Source organism: Cajanus cajan, chromosome 10 (assembly GCF_000230855.2).
Source record: "Cajanus cajan strain Asha chromosome 10, NIPB_CcT2T_4, whole genome shotgun sequence".
In the NCBI taxonomy this organism is placed as follows: Eukaryota; Viridiplantae; Streptophyta; class Magnoliopsida; order Fabales; family Fabaceae; genus Cajanus; species Cajanus cajan.
This window is the reverse complement of record NC_138526.1, coordinates 7798689-7819342: the sequence shown is the minus strand read 5'-3', so window position 1 is coordinate 7819342 and position 20654 is coordinate 7798689.

The window sequence follows — 20654 nt, the reverse complement described above, 5'->3', positions numbered from 1 at the left end:
GTTAATTCTTTTGAAAAAAGAATCAAATAGAATTAGGTGCATCATACTGCATACATGCATACAGATGATAGGTGTACTGGAAGATCACTTATTCTCTGTTTATTGAAAAAACAAAAAATATAAACTTCAGAAAAACAATACGCCCGTATCATGTTCAGTACGCCCGTACCAAAATTAGGGTTATGAACAAATTTTCAATTCAATACGGGCATATTGAAATGAATAACGGCCGTATTGGCAATAACAGAAATCCTCCCTCACATCAATGACAAAATTCCTCCAAGAAGAAGAGGATAGGGGGAGCCATTCATTTTTTCCAAAAATAAAATAATTAAACTTGCATTTTGTGCATCGCGCACATTAATTGCACATTCAAAGACCTCATCATGAGGCAATTGCATAAAATAGAAAAATAGAAAAATTGCTTGTGTATGACAGCAGCAAACAAAATGCAAAGATTCAGAAAATCAACAGCGTCTTTCAGAATAACTGAGCCTGGAGAGGCTCGCCGAAATAATACTCTCAAAATAACTGAGCCTGGAGAGGCTTGCCGAAAGAATACTCTCAGAATAATTGAGCCTGGAGAGGCTTGCCGAAATAATACTCTCTCTCAAAATAACTGAGCCTGGAGAGGCTCGCCGAAATAATACTCTCTCAAAATAATTGAGCCTGGAGAGGCTTCCTAAATAATACTCTCTCATAATAACTGAGACATTTCTGTACAGAAAAAGCCAAAAAATGACAAAAAAGGCAAAAATACAGAAAAAGCCAAAAAATGACAAAAAAGGCAAACATACAGAAAAAGTCAAAAGTCGACAAAAAAAGACAAAGATTTCACATCTTTCAGAATAACTGAGCCTGGAGAGGCTCGCCGAAATAATACTCTCAAAATAACTGAGCCTGGAGAGGCTTGCTGAAATAATACTCTTTCAGAATAATTGAGCCTGGAGAGGCTTGCAGAAATAATACTCACAAAATAATTGAGCCTGGAGAGGCTCGCCGAAATAATACTCTCAGAATAATTGAGCCTGGAGAGGCTTGCTGAAATAATACTCTTTCAGAATAATTGAGCCTGGAGAGGCTTGCAGAAATAATACTTCCTCAGAATAACTAAAGCCTGGAGAGGCTTGCAGAAATAATACTCCCCAACTGTACAGAATAAATGAGCCTGGAGAGGCTCGCAGAAATAATACTCCCCAGAGAAACCTCAACTCAAGCTCACGGAACAAATCCCCAGCGAGAACTATCAAAGCAAGATCGACAAAATTCCCAATGGAAGTGCGATCATCCAAGCAAAATATTCAGTCAAAGGACTTGAAACTTCCTCAGTGGAAGATAGCTCTCTGACTCAAGCGCTGAGTGAGGCTAAGCCTGCAGAGGCTTCCTAAATAATACTCTGGGATACATAAGATCCCTAAATCCCCAGTCGCCTACTCAAGAGGCACTCCTTCAAAAAGGAAAAACCCAAAAAAGAAATCAATAATCATTCCCCAAGCGGAATTCGGCATTCAGCCAATCATCAAACATCAAGATAATTCGCCTACTCAGAGGCACTCTTTCAAAAAAAAGAGAAAAATCGAAAAAATCAATAACAATTCCCCAAGCGGAATTTGGCTTTTCAGCCAATCATTGAACGTCAAGCTGATACGCCTAACAGAAGAGGCCAATCACAACCAATGACAGAATCCCCAGCAGATAACAGCCTACACAGAGGCAGTAAAAATCAGAAAATCAAAAAGAGATACCCGAATAAGGATAACCGGGATACTCCACCGACGTCAAAGGACGTCAGCCAAACATAAGGCATTGCTCAATTCAAGAAGAGCATCTGTGTCTACACCCCAAGGAAACAGAAATTCCTCAATGGGTACCAACAATGCAATGCAAGTTGGGGCACAGGAACCTATGAATGACTGCACATCCCCTAGACGGATCCCTGCGTTATCCAGCCCTCAGCGGCACAAAATCAGAAAAACCGTCGAAGCAGCATCGTGGACTGTGGAGACAACAATCATCTCAAATCCCTGGAGAGGGCAAACTCACATTGCCAATGTCGTCAAGAACACGGAGGCAGACCCTGGAGAGGGCAAACTCACCCTGGAGAGGGCAAGACTCACGCACAAGTCTGGAGAGGCGACGACTAATACTCACCCCAGAGAGGGCAAACTCACCCTGGAGAGGGCAAACTCACCCTGGAGAGGGCAAGACTCACGCACAAGTCTGGAGAGGCGACGACTAATACTCACCCCGGAGAGGGCAAACTCACCCTGGAGAGGGCAAACTCACCCTGGAGAGGGCAAGACTCACGCACAAGTCTGGAGAGGCGACGACTAATACTCACCCCGGAGAGGGCAAACTCACCCTGGAGAGGGCAAACCCACCCTGGAGAGGGCAAGACTCACGCACAAGTCTGGAGAGGCGACGACTAACACTCACCCCGGAGAGGGCAAACTCACCCTGGAGAGGGCAAACTCACCCTGGAGAGGGCAAGACTCACGCACAAGTCTGGAGAGGCGACGACTAACACTCACCCCGGAGAGGGCAAACTCACCCTGGAGAGGGCAAACTCACCCTGGAGAGGGCAAGACTCACGCACAAGTCTGGAGAGGCGACGATTAATACTCACCCTGGAGAGGGCAAGACTCACGCACGAGCCTGGAGAGGCGACGACTAATACTCACCCTGGAGAGGGCAAACTCACCCTGGAGAGGGCTGTCGCCACCGGCCCGAAACGGGCTTTCGGCATTCGCGAAGGATGGTTGGACTCATTTATTTGTTTGAAAAATGTGGATTGCTAGAATGACTTATTCTCAAACTGAGACCTCGTCAAACGAGCAATTTTATTAAAAGGCTCACTAATCCATATTAATCCCAAGCGGGACCCTCCATGGATTAGAGGTTTTCATAAAAGGAGGGTTCGTGGAGTCGCCACCAATGTTTTACTCAAAACATTGGAAAAAGGGATAAGGCAATTGATTTAAAAATCAACTTTGGCCACTACAACCAGAGTCGGGTAAGGGAGTCGGTTACGCGTGGGGAAGGTGTTAGCACCCCACAGCGCCCCTTTCGGGTTCCCTATGACAGATTATTTCTAAAATAATAGCGTAAAATTACTAAATTACCCCTATTTATTATAATCGATTATAAATTAACTATCTACATGATGACAGTTTAAATATGCACACAGAAAGCAGTAAAAGGAAGGATTTAAGAAGAAACCTCTTGAAGCGTGCTTTTATATATTGAATAAAACTGGGAAGCTTTTTGGCGTTCCCTCGCTCTACAAGCTCGCTCGCTCCTTCCTAAAAACTTTTGACTATGGAAATCCGGAGGATTTCCCTTCGACTAGGTTCGAATCTCCAAGCTAAGTGCTCGGAATTCCAGAACTTCGTCGGATCGACTCCCAGAGAGATTTCTAGGGCAGAACACTGCTCAAAAACCCCAGAATACTCAAGGAGGGAGTCAAAACTGAGTGTGAAAGTGTGTATTGACGTCAAATGACGCCATATTTATAGGAAATAGGAGCAATACGGGCGCTGGGATCAATACGGCCCGTATTGAGAATTTGTTCTTCAATACGGCCGTATTGAACTCAATACGGCCGTATTGAAGTTCACAAATCTTCAATACGGCCGTATTGAACTCAATACGGCCGTATTGAAGTTCACAAATCTTCAATACGGCCGTATTGAGTCCAGTACGGCCGTATTGAAGTTCAAAACTTCAATACAGGCCGTACTGGTCCCCAAGCAGCCCGTATTGGTCCCAATTCCTCCTATTTTCTATTTTTAGCTATCCTAAGACCTCTTAGACCTATAGAGAACCCTCCTTGGGCCTTCTGGAAGTCCTTCTGGCTGATCCTTCTTCAGTCTTCGAGAGTCTTCAAGCTTTATTTCCGACCCGGACAATTTTAGGGGTCTACAGCTGCCCCCCCTTTACTTAGTCAAACGGTCTTTTGGTGTACCGGCTGACAAGTAAAGGAGTTGACCCAATTGTCCGGGTGATGTGCCAACCTTCTGACTTGTAATGTCTTCCGGTGGAAAATTGTTGAGTAGCCTCTCCAGGTTGTTGCATACCTTGGCGCTTCTGACAACCTCGGTAGCTAAGTTTAACACCAACGTGCCTCTGACGACGCTGATGGCTGAGTATTGTCTCTCCAGACCTTGAGTATTGTCTCGCCAGACCTCGAGTACTGTCTCTCCAGACTTTGTTTGAGTATTGTCTCTCCAGACTTTATTTGAGTATTGTCTCTCCAGACTCTGAGTACTGTCTCTCCAGACTCTGAGTACCGTCTCTCCAGACTTTGTTTGAGTACTGTCTCTCCAGACCTTGTTTGAGTATTGTCTCTCCAGACTTTATTTGAGTATCGTCTCTCCAGACTCTGTTTGAGTATCGTCTCTCCAGACCTTGTTTGAGTACTGTCTCTCCAGACCTTGTTTGAGTACTGTCTCTCCAGACCTTGTTTGAGTACCGTCTCTCCAGACTCTGTTTGAGTACTGTCTCTCCAGACCTTGTTTGAGTACTGTCTCTCCAGACCTTGTTTGAGTACCGTCTCTCCAGACCTTGTTTGAGTACTGTCTCTCCAGACCTTGCCTCTCAAAATGAGGTAGTTAAGTATAGTTTGTCTCCACTGTCCACAATGCTGCTTCGACGGTTTGTTTTTCTGATTTTGTGCCGCTGAGGGCTGGATAACGCAGGGATCCGTCTAGGGGATGTGCAGTCATTCACAGGTTCCTGTGCCCCAACTTGCATTGCATTGTTGGTACCCATGGGGAATTTCTGACTCCTTGGGGTGTAGACACAGATGCTCTTTCTCTCTGAGTTGAGCGATGCCTTATGTTTGGCTGACGTCCTTTGACGTTGGTGGAGTATCCCGGTTCATCCTTATTCGGGTATCTCTTTTTGATTTTCTGATTTTTGCCTCTGTGTAGGCTGTTATCCGCTGGGGGATTTCGTCGTTGATTTTGATTAGCCTCTTCTGTTAGGCGTATCGGCTTGACGTTCGATGTTTGGCTAAGAGCCGGATTCCACTTGGGGAATACTTATTGATATTTTTGATTTTCTTCTCCTTTTTGTAGGGATGCCTCTTGAGTAGGCGATTGGGGATTTGGGGATCTTATTGTATCCCAGAGTATTATTTATGAAGCCTCTACAGGCTTAGCCTCGCTCAGTGTTTTGAGTCGGAGAGCTATCTTCCACTTAGGAAGTGTTAAGTCCTTTGACTTGTATATATTGTTTGGATGATCGCACTTCCATTGGGGATTGCGTCGATTTTGCTTTGATAGCTCTCGCTGGGGATTTTTCCGTGAGCTTGAGCTGAGGTTCCCTCTGGGGAGTATTATTTCTGCGAGCCTCTCCAGGCTCAATTATTCTGCATACTGTGGAGGATGTGGAGTATTATTTTGGTGAGCCTCTCCAGGCTTAGTTATTCTGTACAAACTGTTTGTTGGATTTTCTATATCCTTGCCTTTTTTCATTTTCGGCTTTTTCTGTATTTTGCCTTTTTTATGTTTTTGGCTTTTGCTGTACAGAAATTAAAAGTGCTAAAGAAATTAAATTTATGAGAGAGTATTATTTCGGCAAGCCTCTCCAGGCTCAGTTATTTTGTAGGAGTATTATTTCGGCAAGCCTCTCCAGGCTCAATTATTCTGAGAGTATTATTTCGGCGAGCCTCTCCAGGCTCAGTTATTCTGTACGAGTATTATTTCGGCAAGCCTCTCCAGGCTCAATTATTCTGAGAGTATTATTTCGGCGAGCCTCTCCAGGCTCAGTTATTCTGTATGACGTTGTTGATTTTCTGAATCTTTGCATTTTGTTTGCTGTTGTCATACACAAGCAATTTTTCTATTTTTTCTATTTTATGCAGTTGCCTCATGATAAGGTCTTTGAATGTGCAACTAATGTGTGTGTGATGCACAAATGCAATACAATTTTTTACTTTTGTTCATTTATTTAGAAAAGTGAGTGGCTCTCCCTATCCTCTTCTTCTTGGAGGACTTTCTGTCATTGACGCGAGGGAGTATTTTTTGTGAGCCTTTATGCAGGAGATTATGGATTTTATAGGAACCCCTCCAATTCTCTTTTATTGACCGATTATTAATGGAATTTCGTACAATTTTTTATGAAAAACCAATTCAGAGGCATAATCACATGGTCAAGAAAGAAAAGAAACAAATGGATATTTTTATTGATATTCACAAGTGTTTTTACAGAAAGATATACAGAAGGAAATTTCTGAAGAATGGCTGGCCAAGGTAGGCTATATACATTGGGCTTAACAATTATATCTGTAATTGTTGCTCTTCACGTTCCCCTAATTGCTTCGACCTGAGCCAGGAGTGTAGATGCTGCAAGATGCTTGCTTCTAGAAGATAATCACTTGAACCGCCTTTCGGTTTTCGGTTTAAGCGATCGTTGCTTGCTTTGCTTTTACATCTTATTCTTTTGCCCCTAACTTTTGCTTAGGACGTATCCTAACGGGGTAAATTTGCCTTTGTTTTGCCTAGTACCCTTGTACTGGCAGGCTTTTTATTTTGCCCTAACTTTTGCCTAGGACGCCCTTTTTGGGTTTTCATCCTAGCGGGCCTATGCAAGCAACGTCTTCAAGCATAGTACTTCTTTACCACGTCAGTGTTGACTAAGTATCGAAGTTCTTCTCCATCCATGTTTGTGAGGATCAATGCTCCTCCTGAGAAGGCTCGTTTTCCCACGTATGGTCCTCCATGATTTGGGGCATACTTTCCGATTTTGTCCTTTTGAGTTGGTAGTAATTTCTTCATTACCAACTCTCCCTCATGGTAGACTCGAGGGTGGACTTCCTTGTCAAAAGCCTTTTTGATCTTCCTCTGATAGGCTTGACCATGGCATATGGCGTTCAGCCGTTTCTTTTTGATAGGGTTCAACTGGTCATATTGGCTTTGAACCCATTCTGCCTCGGAAAGTTTTGTTTCCATGATTACCCTTAGATAGAATATCTCGACTTCGATGGGTAGAACTGCCTCCACCCCATAAACGAGTGAGAATGGAGTAGCTCCTGTAAATGGACGTACTGAAGTCCTATAGCCATGAGGAGCGAAGGGTAACATCTCGTGTCAGTCTTTAAATGAGACAACCGTCTTTTGCACTATTTTTTTTGATGTTCTTATTGGTTGCCTCGACTGCCCCATTCATCTTTGGCCGATATGGGGAAGAGTTGTGGTGTTGGATCTTGAATTCTTGGCACAGTTCTTCCACCATTTTGTTGTTCAGATTAGATCCATTATCAGTGATGATTTATTTCTCCATGCTTCCACTAGATTATTCTAAAATCTTTTGGGACAAGAGAGAAAAGAAGGGAAAGATATTTTTGTTTTGAAGTTTGTATTTTAGAGGGGATTATTTTTCAAAAATGGTTTTTGTAAGAATGGTTAGCCGAGGTAGGCTTATGTGTTTAGGCTTGTTCGATTAAACACTTTATGAAGTTAAACACATCTTTGTTATTAATGATTGTGCTTTGACAACTTGGATAGCTTTTCTTGAGCCCCTTGTTGAATTCAATTGATGGTACCATCATGGATTTATTTTGTTTTTCTTTTGCCCTAACTTTTGCCTAAAACATCCATTTGTGGAGTTTTAGCGGGCTTTTGTTTTTGTTCATTATTTTGTAACCCTAACTTTTGCCTAGGTTACCCTTTTGTGGGATTCCTAGCGGGTCTTTTGCTTTTATTTTTGCGCAGTCCCCTTTTTGGGTTTCCTGCCGAGCTTATTATCTTTAGGATTTCTTTTATCCATGATGGCACTTATTGATGCCAAGAAAAGGTGCTCCAAGTTGTCACACACACATCCACATAAAAATGATGTGGGTTTATTATCATTAAGATGATTTTAACCTCATTCATGTTTATTCAAACAGGGTTAAAAATAATGTGGTTTAGAATTTTATTATAAGCAAGAAAAGAAGCAATGAAGAATGATTTTATTATAATCATAGCGAAAACATGTGTCCTTATTTCATCACTGATATGGGTCCCCATGTTGACCTCTTATATCTTTCGGCCATGCCCCAAATTCACAATTTCCAATTTCTCTTGACGAGCTTCCTAATCTAGCAATCTTTGCAGATCCGGAGAAATGGTCTCCTCATCACTGTCCAACTCAACCCTTTCACCTTCGGATCCCGGTCAGAGCGAACAATTACAGACATAATTATTTTATTGGTTCTATTTAGGTTTAGAATTATTAATGTTAATGAGGAAAGAGAGAAAAGAACAAAAAAAGAGTAATGTGAAAATGCCTCTTTATTGATGTATGTATATAAAACTGTACAAAACCCTTATTTACATGAAAAGGTCCTCATGATCTCGGGTACTGATCATGAGTCCCTAAAAAATATGAAGGGGCCCTATCGTGGCTTGTTCTTCTCTCTATTCCTGCTTTGGCCGAAGATTCTTACTCACGTCGGGCGCTGTTGAATCAAAAGTGATCCACCCGGCATCAATAAGGCTTTGGACCTTGTGTTTGAGAGCTAGACAGTTCTCTGTTGAATGCCCTGATGCCCCCGAGTGGTATAGGCATTTATCTTGTGGTTTGTACCACTCGGGATAAGGTGGATCCATCTTCCTTGGTGGAACGTAAGCTAGAAGACGTGCTTCCACTAGCTTCGGCAGGAGATCGTTATATGTGGTCGGAAGTTTATCAAACTTCCTCACAGGGTTGAATTGCGATTTTCCTGACTTCGAAGTGGAAGAAGATGAGGAAATGGTTATAGCATTGACTCCTCCTTCCTTCTTCTTCCCAAAGGTCTTCTTAGCTTTAAATGATTGGGAAGGTTTAACTAGCTTCCCACTTTTCAGCTCTTGTTCCACTTTTCCTTCAACATGATGGGACTCATGGTCACTGTGCTCAGCCCCGTGTATGTTGTGGTGACGCATGAGTTCCATCACTTGCGCCATTTGCTCCTTGAGCTGTGAGAGCTCGGCTGTAAGCTTCTTAATTTGCTCCTCCATCGCGTCCATCTTCTTGATTTTCTGCGCGTGTGAGGACAGAGAGATGACCAGCCACTTTCTAAAATGAATGTTTATTCTAATTAGCTTATTTATGATATGAATACACTCTTGATGTAAGCTTGATAATCTTTCATCTTTGAGGCGCTGCCTTTTTAAGATGAAAGTTTATCACCCTCCCTAGGCTATTATCTCTCCACAACGGAGAATCTCAATAGTCACGGGTCTCTTTCACTCACATCGAGAGGGTATTAGTGAACCTATAAATGATGATGAGGATGCATGAGGTATTATTGATAATGATGCCTATGCTCCTTACTTTTATTATATTTTCACACATGATTTTTCCTCTCATGTCATGATATTTTCCATGCATGGGGATTATTCTTTAGACCTTATCATGAGGTTTATTAATGCACAAACAATTGCACATAAGCATTTACACAAACAATTCACTCATCCACGAACAGTCACGAGCGAATCACGAGGTAGGGGTCTCCTGCAGAAAAGTGCATATTCAAGGAGGATCTAACTGTTCTCACTTGGTCAAAGGCCCCCAAGGTGCCCCCATTATAGGGACCCAATTCCTCTTGTCGTAAGCCGATGGAAAGCTCCAACGCACTGTCGGACTCGAGTTCATGGTTATCACCTTGAGTGATGCTTTCCGACAACGGTCTCATAGGCTCCTATAAACCCATCAACCGGCCGTACTGACATCCACTCCCTATGGCTTACCACTCATGCCCCCGGGTATAGAGGGAACTGTTGTGTGCAAAGGTTTGTGTACAGTTTGTATTTCAAACAATTGCGTAAATTAAACAAACAACAGTTATTAAAGCCATATAATAAAACATATTATAATACAAGCAAGGGGTAATGAAGTAATTTTAACTATTATTTGTTAAAAATAATCTGTCACTAAATGGGACTGACTCTCGAAGCTTCCCCAGTGAAGTCGCCATCTGTCGCCACCGGCCCGAAACGGGCTTTCGGCATTCGCGAAGGATGGTTGGACTCATTTATTTGTTTGAAAAATGTGGATTGCTAGAATGACTTATTCTCAAACTGAGACCTCGTCAAACGAGCAATTTTATTAAAAGGCTCACTAATCCATATTAATCCCAAGCGGGACCCTCCATGGATTAGAGGTTTTCATAAAAGGAGGGTTCGTGGAGTCGCCACCAATGTTTTACTCAAAACATTGGAAAAAGGGATAAGGCAATTGATTTAAAAATCAACTTTGGCCACTACAACCAGAGTCGGGTAAGGGAGTCGGTTACGCGTGGGGAAGGTGTTAGCACCCCACAGCGCCCCTTTCGGGTTCCCTATGACAGATTATTTCTAAAATAATAGCGTAAAATTACTAAATTACCCCTATTTATTATAATCGATTATAAATTAACTATCTACATGATGACAGTTTAAATATGCACACAGAAAGCAGTAAAAGGAAGGATTTAAGAAGAAACCTCTTGAAGCGTGCTTTTATATATTGAATAAAACTGGGAAGCTTTTTGGCGTTCCCTCGCTCTACAAGCTCGCTCGCTCCTTCCTAAAAACTTTTGACTATGGAAATCCGGAGGATTTCCCTTCGACTAGGTTCGAATCTCCAAGCTAAGTGCTCGGAATTCCAGAACTTCGTCGGATCGACTCCCAGAGAGATTTCTAGGGCAGAACACTGCTCAAAAACCCCAGAATACTCAAGGAGGGAGTCAAAACTGAGTGTGAAAGTGTGTATTGACGTCAAATGACGCCATATTTATAGGAAATAGGAGCAATACGGGCGCTGGGATCAATACGGCCCGTATTGAGAATTTGTTCTTCAATACGGCCGTATTGAACTCAATACGGCCGTATTGAAGTTCACAAATCTTCAATACGGCCGTATTGAACTCAATACGGCCGTATTGAAGTTCACAAATCTTCAATACGGCCGTATTGAGTCCAGTACGGCCGTATTGAAGTTCAAAACTTCAATACAGGCCGTACTGGTCCCCAAGCAGCCCGTATTGGTCCCAATTCCTCCTATTTTCTATTTTTAGCTATCCTAAGACCTCTTAGACCTATAGAGAACCCTCCTTGGGCCTTCTGGAAGTCCTTCTGGCTGATCCTTCTTCAGTCTTCGAGAGTCTTCAAGCTTTATTTCCGACCCGGACAATTTTAGGGGTCTACAAGGGCAAGACTCACGCTACCAAAGTGACTAGAAGCGCGGAGGTATGCACCAACCTGGAGAGGCTACTCAACAATTTTCCCACCTGAAGACACTACAAGTCGGAAGGATGGCACATTACCCGGACAATTGGGTCAACTCCTTTACTTGTCAATCGGTACACCAAAAGACCGTTTGACTAAGTAAAGGGGGGGCAGCTGTAGACCCCTAAAATTGTCCGGGTCGGAAATAAAGCTTGAAGACTCTCGAAGACTGAAGGAAGATCAGCCAGAAGGACTCCTGGAAGGCCCTAGGAGGGTTCTCTGTAGGTCTAGAGGTCTTAGAATAGCTTAAAATAAGGAAGTGGAGGGAATGAAGCCCAATACGGCCGTACTAAACTTAATACGGCCGTATTGAAGCTTCAATATGGCCGCAGTGAACTCAATACGGCGTATTGAAGTTTCTGAACTTCAATACGGCCGTACTGAAATCAATACGGCCGTATTGAAGCTTCAATACAGCCGCAGTGAACTCAATACGACCATATTGAAATTTCTGAGCTTCAATACGGCCGTATTGAACTCAATACGGCCGTATTGAAGTTCAAAAATTTCAATACGGCCGTATTGATTCTGTAGCCCGTATTGGGCCTGTTCCCTATAAATATGACGTCAATTGGACGTCATTCCACACTTTCACACTCAGTTTTGACTCCCTCCTTGAGTATTCTGGGGTTTTTGAGCAGTGTTCTGCCCTAGAAATCTCTCTGGGAGTCGATCCGACGAAGTTCTGGAATTCCGAGCACTTAGCTTGGAGATTCGAACCTAGTCGAAGGGAAATCCTCCGGATTTCCATAGTCAAAATTTTATAGGAGGGAGCGAGCGGGCTTGTAGAGCGAGGGAACGCCAAAAAGCTTCCCAGTTTTACGAAATATATAAAAGCACGCTTCAAAGGTTTCTTCTTAAAGTCCTTCCTTTTACTGCTTTCTGTGTGCATATTTAAACTGTCATCATGTAGATAGTTAATTTATAATTGTTTAGAATAAATAGGGGTAATTTAGTAATTTTGTACTATTATTTTTAGAAATAATCTGTCATAGGGAACCCGAAAGGGGCGCTGTGGGGTGCTAACACCTTCCCCACGCGTAACCGACTCCCTTACCCAACTCTGGTTGTAATGGCCAAAGTTGATTTATAAAATCAATTGCCTTATCCCTTTTTCCAATGTTTTGAGTAAAACATTGGTGGCGACTCCACGAACCCTTCCTTTTTATGAAAACCACTAATCCATGGAGGGTCCCGCTTGGGATTAACATGGATTGGTGAGACATTTAATAAATAAATTGGATAAGATCGACAAGGTCTCAGTTTGAGAACAAGTCGTTCTAATAATCCAATACATTTTTAAAACTAAAATAAAAGCGAGTCCAACCATCCTTCGCGAATGCCGAAAGCCCGTTGGGGCCGGTGGCGACATTGACTACTGTCATACACAAGCAATTTTCTATTTTTTCTATTTTATGCAATTGCCTCATGATAAGGTCTTTGAATGTGCAACTAATGTGTGTGATGCACAAATGCAAGTTTTATTATTTAATGTTTTTAGAAAAATGAATGGCTCTCCCTATCCTCCTTTTCTTGGAGGAATTTCTGTCATCGACGTGAGGGAATATTTTTGTGAGCCTTTTATGCAGGAGATTATGGATTTTATAGGAACCCCTCCAATTTTCTTTATTGACCGATTATTAAGGAATTTCATACAATTTTTTTAGAAATACCAATTTTAGAGGCATAATCACATGGTCAAGAGAGAAGAGAAAATGAATAGATATTTTATTGATATTCACAAGTGTTTTTACAGAAAGATATACAGAAGGTTTTTCTGAAGAATGGCTGGCCAGGGTAGGCTATATACATTGGGCTTAACAATTATATCTGTAATTGTTGCTCTTTACATTCCCCTAGTTGCTTCGGGTGAGATGCCTGAGCCAGGAGCGTAGATGCTGCAAGACGCTTGCTTCTAGAAGATAATCACTTGAACCGCCTTTCGGTTTTCGATTCAAGTGACCGTTGCTTGCTTTGCTTTTACATCTTATTCTTTTGCCCCTAACTTTTGCCTAGGACGTATCCTAGCGGGGATAATTTTGCCTTTGTTTTGCCTAGTACCCTTGTACTGGCGGGCTTTTTGTTTTGCCCTAACTTTTGCCTAGGATGCCCTTTTTGGGTTTTCATCCTAGCGGGCCTATGCAAGCAACGTTTTCAAGCATAGTACTTCTTTACCACGTCAGCGTTGACTGGGTATCGAAGTTCTTTTCCATCCATGTCTGTGAGGATCAATGCTCCTTGTCGCCACCGGCCCGAAACGGGCTTTCGGCATTCGCGAAGGATGGTTGGACTCTTTTTAAAGTTTTGAAAAGTGGTGGATTGATAGAACGACTTATTCTCAAACTGAGACCTTGTCGAGCTACCAATTTTATTAAATGATTCACCAATCCATATTAATCCCAAGCGGGACCCTCTATGGATTAGTGGTTTTCGCAAAAATTAGGGTTCTTGGAGTCGCCACCAATATTTTACTCAAAATATTGGAAAAAGATTTAAGGCAATTGATTTTATAAATCAACTTTGGCCATTACAACCAGAGTTGGGTAAGGGAGTCGGTTACGTGTGGGGAAGGTGTTAGCACCCCCACAGCGCCCCATTAGGGTTCCCTATGACGGATTATTTATTAAATAATAGCGCAAAATTACTAAATTACCCCTATTTATTATAAGCGATTGTAAATTAAATATCTACATGATGATAAATTTAAATATGCAACAATCAGAAAGCGGTAAAAGAAGGGATTTTTAGAAAGGAAACCTCTTGAAGCGTGCTTTTTATATATCAATGAAGTCTAGGAGGCTTTTTGGCACTCCCTCCCTCTACAAGCTCGCTCGCTCCTTCCTAAAAATAATTTTTGACTATGGAAATCCAAAAGATTTCCCTTCGACTAAGTTCGAATCTCCAAGCTAAATGCTCGGAATTCCAGAACTTCGTCGGATCGACTCCCAGAGAGATTTCTAGGGCAGAACACTGCTCAAAAACCCCAGAATACTCAAGGAGGGAGTCAAAACTGTGTGGAAAAGTGTCAAATGACGTCCCATTGACGTCATATTTATAGGGATGAGGCTCAATACGGTTTATGAGGGTCAATACGGTCCGTATTGAAGTTTTGAACTACAATACGGCCGTATTGAAGTTCAGTGCAGCCGTATTGAGTTCAAAAACCTCAATACGGCCGTATTGAAGTTCAGTGCAGCCGCATTGAGTTCAATGCAGCCGTATTGAAGTTCAGAAACTTCAATACGGCCGTATTGAACTTCTGGGAGGCCGTATTGGGCTTCCTTCCCTCCACTTTCTTATTTTTTGCTACTCTAAGACCTCTAAACCTACAGATTGTCATCCTAGGGTCTTCCAGGGTCTTCCAGGAGTCCTTCCGGGTGACTTTCCTTTGATCTTCGAGAGTCTTCGAGTCTTATTTCCGACCCGGACAATTTTAGCGGTCTACAGCTGCCCCCCCTTTACTTAGTCAAACGGCCTTTTAGTGTACCGGTTGATAAGTAAAGGAGTTGACCCAATTGTCCGAGGAATAAGGCCATCCTTCCGACTTGTAGTGTCTTCCGGTGGAAAATTGTTGAGTAGCCTCTCCAGGTTGTTGCATACCTCGGCGCTTCTGACAACCTCGGTAGCTAAGTTTACCCTCTCCAGGGTCAACTTCACTCGACGCCCGAGCTGGAAGTTGAACACCAACGTGCCTCTGACGACGCTGATGGTTGAGTACTGTCTCTCCAGACCTTGAGTACCGTCTCTCCAGACTTTGAGTGAGTACCGTCTCTCCAGACTTTGTTTGAGTACCGTCTCTCCAGACTTTGTTTGAGTACCGTCTCTCCAGACCTTGTTTGAGTACCGTCTCTCCAGACCTTGTTTGAGTACCGTCTCTCCAGACTTTGTTTGAGTACCGTCTCTCCAGACCTTGTTTGAGTACCGTCTCTCCAGACTTTGTTTGAGTACCGTCTCTCCAGACCTTGTTTAAGTACCGTCTCTCCAGACCTTGTTTGAGTACCGTCTCTCCAGACTTTGTTTGAGTACCGTCTCTCCAGACTTGGGCAACTGAGTTTGCCCTCTCCAGGGTCTGCGTCCGTGTCTTCTGATCACTTCGGCAATGCGAGTTTACCCTCTCCAGGGATTTGTGATGATTTTGTCTCCACAGTCCACGATGCTGCTTCGACGATTGTTTTTTGATTTTTGTGCCACTGAGGGCTGGATAACGCAGGGATCCGTCTAGGGGATGTGCAGTCATTCATAGGTTCTTGTGCCCCAACTTGCATTTGCATAGTTGGTACCCATGGGGAATTTCTGACTCCTTGGGGTGTAGACACAGATGCTCTTCTTGAATTGAGCGATGCCTTATGTTTGGCTGACGTCCTTTGACGTTGGTGGAGTATCCCGATTATCTTTATTCGGGTGTCTCTCTTTGATTTTCTGATTTTGTAGCCTCTATGTAGGCTATTATCCACTGGGGGTTCTGGATGTTGATTTTGATTTTGTCTCCACAGTCCACGATGCTGCTTTGACGATTGTTTTTGATTTTGATGCCACTGAGGGCTGGATAATGCAGGGATCCGTCTAGGGGATGTGCAGTCATTCATAGGTTTTTGTGCCCCAACTTGCATTGCTTAGTTGGTACCCATGGAGAATTTCTGACTCCTTGAGGTGTAGACACAGATGCTCTCTCTCTGAGTTGAGCGATGCCTTATGTTTGGCTGTCGTCCTTTCGACGTTGTGGAGTGTCCCGGTTATCCTTATTCGGGTATCTCTTTTGTTTTTCTGGTTTTGTCGCCTCTGTGTAGGCTGTTATCCGCTGGGGGATTTTGTCATTGATTGTGATTAGCCTCTTCTGTTAGGCAGATCATCTTGATGTTCAATGATTGGCTAAGAGCCGGATTCCACTTGGGGAATGATTATTGATCTTTTTGATCTTTTCCTTTTTGTAGGAATGCCTCTTGAGTAGGCGACTGGGGATTTGGGGATCTTATGTATCCCAGAGTATTATTTAGGAAGCCTCTACAGGCTTAGACTCACTCAACGCCTGAATTGGAGAGCTATCTTCCACTGAGGAAGTTTTAAGTCCTTTGACTAGATATACTGCTTGGGTGATCGTGTTTCCATTGGGAATTTTGTCGATCTTGCTTTGATAGCTCTCGCTGGGGATTTGTTCCGTGAGCTTGAGTTGAGATATCTCTGGCGAGTATTATTTCTGCGAGCCTCTCCAAGCTCAATTATTCTGATGAGAGTATTATTTCGGCAAGCCTCTCCAGGCTCAATTATTCTGTATGAGTATTATTTCGGCAAGCCTCTCCAGGCTCAATTATTTTGAGAGAGTATTATTTCGGCAAGCCTCTCCAGGCTCAATTATTCTGTGAGAGTATTATTTCGGCAAGCCTCTCCAGGCTTAATTATTCTGCTCATTTATTCTGTATGAGTATTATTTCGGCAAGCCTCTCCAGGCTCAATTATTCTGTACGAGTATTATTTCGGCAAGCCTCTCCAGGCTCAATTATTCTGAAAGAGTATTATTTCGGCAAGCCTCTCCAGGCTCAGTTATTCTGAGAGAGTATTGTTTCGGCAAGCCTCTCCAGGCTCAATTATTCTGAAGGAGTATTGTTTCGGCAAGCCTCTCCAGGCTCAATAATTCTGATGAGGGAGTATTATTTCGGCGAGCCTCTCCAGGCTCAATTTATTCTGAGAGAGTATTATTTCAGCAAGCCTCTCCAGGCTCAATTATTCTGTATGATGAATTGTTTTTTTTTTGTTCAGCCCGAGAATGCGAGCTGAGACGTCTTTTGGAGAGTATTATTTTGGCAAGCCTCTCCAGGCTCATTTATTCTGTATAATTTGTTGGATTTTTGGTATTTTGCCTTTTTGTTGATTTTGGCTTTTTCTGTGTTTTTGCCTTTTTTGTTGATTTTGGCTTTTTCTGTGTTTTTGCCTTTTTTGTTGATTTTGGCTTTTTCTGTGTTTTTGCTTTTTTGGTTGATTTCGGCTTTTTCTGTACAGAAATGTCTCTGAGGAGTATTATTTTGGCAAGCCTCTTCAGGCTCAGTTATTCTGAGAGAGTATTATTTCGGCGAGCCTCTCCAGGCTCAATTATTCTGTGAGAGTATTATTTCGGCGAGCCTCTCCAGGCTCAGTTATTTCTGAGAGAGTATTATTTCGGCAAGCCTCTCCAGGCTCGGTTATTCTGTATGGTGAGAGAGTATTGTTTCTGCAAGCCTCTCCAGGCTTAATTATTCTGAGGAAGTATTTTTTCAGCAAGCCTCTCCAGGCTCAATTATTCTGTACAAACTGAGGAGTATTGTTTGTATCCTTGCCTTTTTTCGTTTTCGGCTTTTGTTGACTGCTGTCATACACAAGCAATTTTCTATTTTTTCTATTTTATGCAATTGCCTCATGATAAGGTCTTTGAATGTGCAACTAATGTGTGTGATGCACAAATGCAGGTTTTATTATTTAATGTTTTTAGAAAAATGAATGGCTCTCCCTATCCTCCTTTTCTTGGAGGAATTTCTATCATCGACGTGAGGGAATATTTTTGTGAGCCTTTTATGCAGGAGATTATGGATTTTATAGGAACCCCTCCAATTTTCTTTATTGACCGATTATTAAGGAATTTCATACAATTTTTTTAGAAATACCAATTTTAGAGGCATAATCACATGGTCAAGAGAGAAGAGAAAATGAATAGATATTTTATTGATATTCACAAGTGTTTTTACAGAAAGATATACAGAAGGTTTTTCTGAAGAATGGCTGGCCAGGGTAGGCTATATACATTGGGCTTAACAATTATATCTGTAATTGTTGCTCTTTACATTCCCCTAGTTGCTTCGGGTGAGATGCCTGAGCCAAGAGCGTAGATGCTGCAAGACGCTTGCTTCTAGAAGATAATCACTTGAACCGCCTTTCGGTTTTCGATTCAAGTGACCGTTGCTTGCTTTGCTTTTACATCTTATTCTTTTGCCCCTAACTTTTGCCTAGGACGTATCCTAGCGGGGATAATTTTGCCTTTGTTTTGCCTAGTACCCTTGTACTGGCGGGCTTTTTGTTTTGCCCTAACTTTTGCCTAGGACGCCTTTTTTGGGTTTTCATCCTAGCGGGCCTATGCAAGCAACGTCTTCAAGCATAGTACTCCTTTACCACGTCAGCGTTGACTGGGTATCAAAGTTCTTTTCCATCCATGTCTGTGAGGATCAATGCTCCTCCTGAGAAGGCTCGTTTTACCACGTATGGTCCTCCGTGATTTGGGGCCCACTTTCCGGTTTTGTCCTTTCGAGTTGGTAGCAATTTCTTCATTACCAACTCTCCCTCATGGTAGACTCGAGGGTGGACTTTCTTGTCAAAAGCCTTTTTGATCTTCCTCTGATAGGCTTGACCATGGCATATGGCGTTCAGCCGTTTTTCTTCAATGAGGTTCAACTGGTCATACCGGCTTTGAACCCGTTCTGCTTCGGAAAGTTTTGCTTCCATGATTACCCTTAGGGAAGGTATTTCGACTTCGACGGGTAGCACTGCCTCCATCCCATAGACGAGGGAGAATGGAGTAGCTCTTGTAGATGTGCGTACAGAAGTCCTATAACCATGGAAAGCGAAGGGTAACATCTCGTGCCAGTCTTTAAATGAGGCAACCATCTTTTGCACTATTTTCTTGATGTTCTTATTGGTTGCCTCGACTGCCCCATTCATCTTTGGCCGATATGGGGAAGAGTTGCGGTGTTGGATCTTGAATTCTTGGCACAGTTCTTCCACCATTTTGTTGTTCAGATTAGATCCATTATCAGTGATGATTTATTTCTCCATGCTTCCACTAGATTATTCTAAAATCGTTTGGGACAAGAGAGAAAAAAAAGGAAAGATATTTTTTGTTCTGAAGTTTGTGTTTTAGAGGGGATTTATTTTTCAAAAATGGTTTTTGTAAGAATGGATGGCCAAGATAGGCTTATGTGTTTAGGCTTGTTTGATTAAACACTTATGAAGTTAAAAAGTCGTGTTGTGATTGACAACTTGGATAGCTTCCTTTGAACCTTTCTTTTTGAATTCGGTTCATGGTACCATCATGGATTTATTTTTGTTTTTTTGATTGTCCTTATTTTTGCCTAAAACACCCTTTTGTGGCGTTTTAGTGGACCTTTGTTTTTGTTTATTTTTGTAACCCTAACTTTTGCCTAGGTCACCCTTTCGTGGGATTCCTAGCGGGTCTTTTGCTCTTATTTTTGCGCAGTCCCCTTTTTGAGTTTTCTGCCGAGCTTCTTTTATTTTAAAGGATTTATTTTTATCCATGATGGCACTTGTCGAGGCCAAGGGAAGGTGCTCCAAGTTGTCACACACACTTCCACATAAAGAATGATGCGGGTTTATTATTATTAAGATGATTTTAACCTCATTCATGTTTATTCAAACAGGGTTAAAAATAATGTGGTTTAGAATTTTATTATAAGCAAGAAAAGAAGCAATGAAGAATGATTTTATTATAATCATAGCGGAAACATGTGTTCTTATTTCATCACTGATATGGGTCCCAATGTTGACCTCTTATATCTCTCGGCCATGCCCCAAATTCACAGTCTCCAATTTCTCTTGATGAGTTGGAGTATGCGAGCTTCTCGTTCTAGCAGTCTTTGCAGATCCGGAGAGATGGTCTCCTCATCACTGTCCAACTCAACCCATTCACCTTCGGATCCCGGTCAGAGCGAACAATTACAGACATAATTATTTTATTGGTTCTGTTTAGGTTTAGAATTATTAATGTCAATGAGGGAAGAGAGAAAAGAACAAAAAAGAGAGTAATGTGCGAAAAATGCCTCTTTATTGATATGCATTAAAACTGTACAAAAACCCTTATTTACATGAAAAGGTTCTCATGATCTCGGGTACTGATCATGAGTCCCTAAAAGAGAAAAATGAAGGGGCCCTATCGTGGCTTGTTCTTCTCTCTACTCCTGCTTTGGCAGAGGATTCTTGCTCACGTCGGGCGCTGTCGAATCGAAGGTGACCCACCCGGCATCAATAAGGTTTTGGACCTTGTATTTGAGAGCTAGGCATTTCTCTGTTGAATGCCCTGGTGCCCCCGAATGGTATAAACATTTGTCTTGTGGCTTGTACCAATCGGGGTAAGGTGGGTCGATCTTCCTTGGTGGAACATGAGCTAGAAGTTTGGCTTCTACTAGCTTCGGCAGGAGATCGCTATAAGTGGTCGGAAGTTTATCAAACTTCTTCACAGGGGTGAATTGCGATCTTCCCGACTTCGAAGTGAAAGTAGCCGAGGGTATGGTTATAGCATTGACTCCTCCCTCTTTCTTCTTCCCGAAGGTCTTCTTAGCTTCATATGATTGGGAAGGCTTAGCCAGCTTCCCACTTTTGAGTCCTTGTTCCACTCTCTCCCCAATGGTGATGATGTCCGAGAAGAGTGTCGTTGTGTTCCCTATC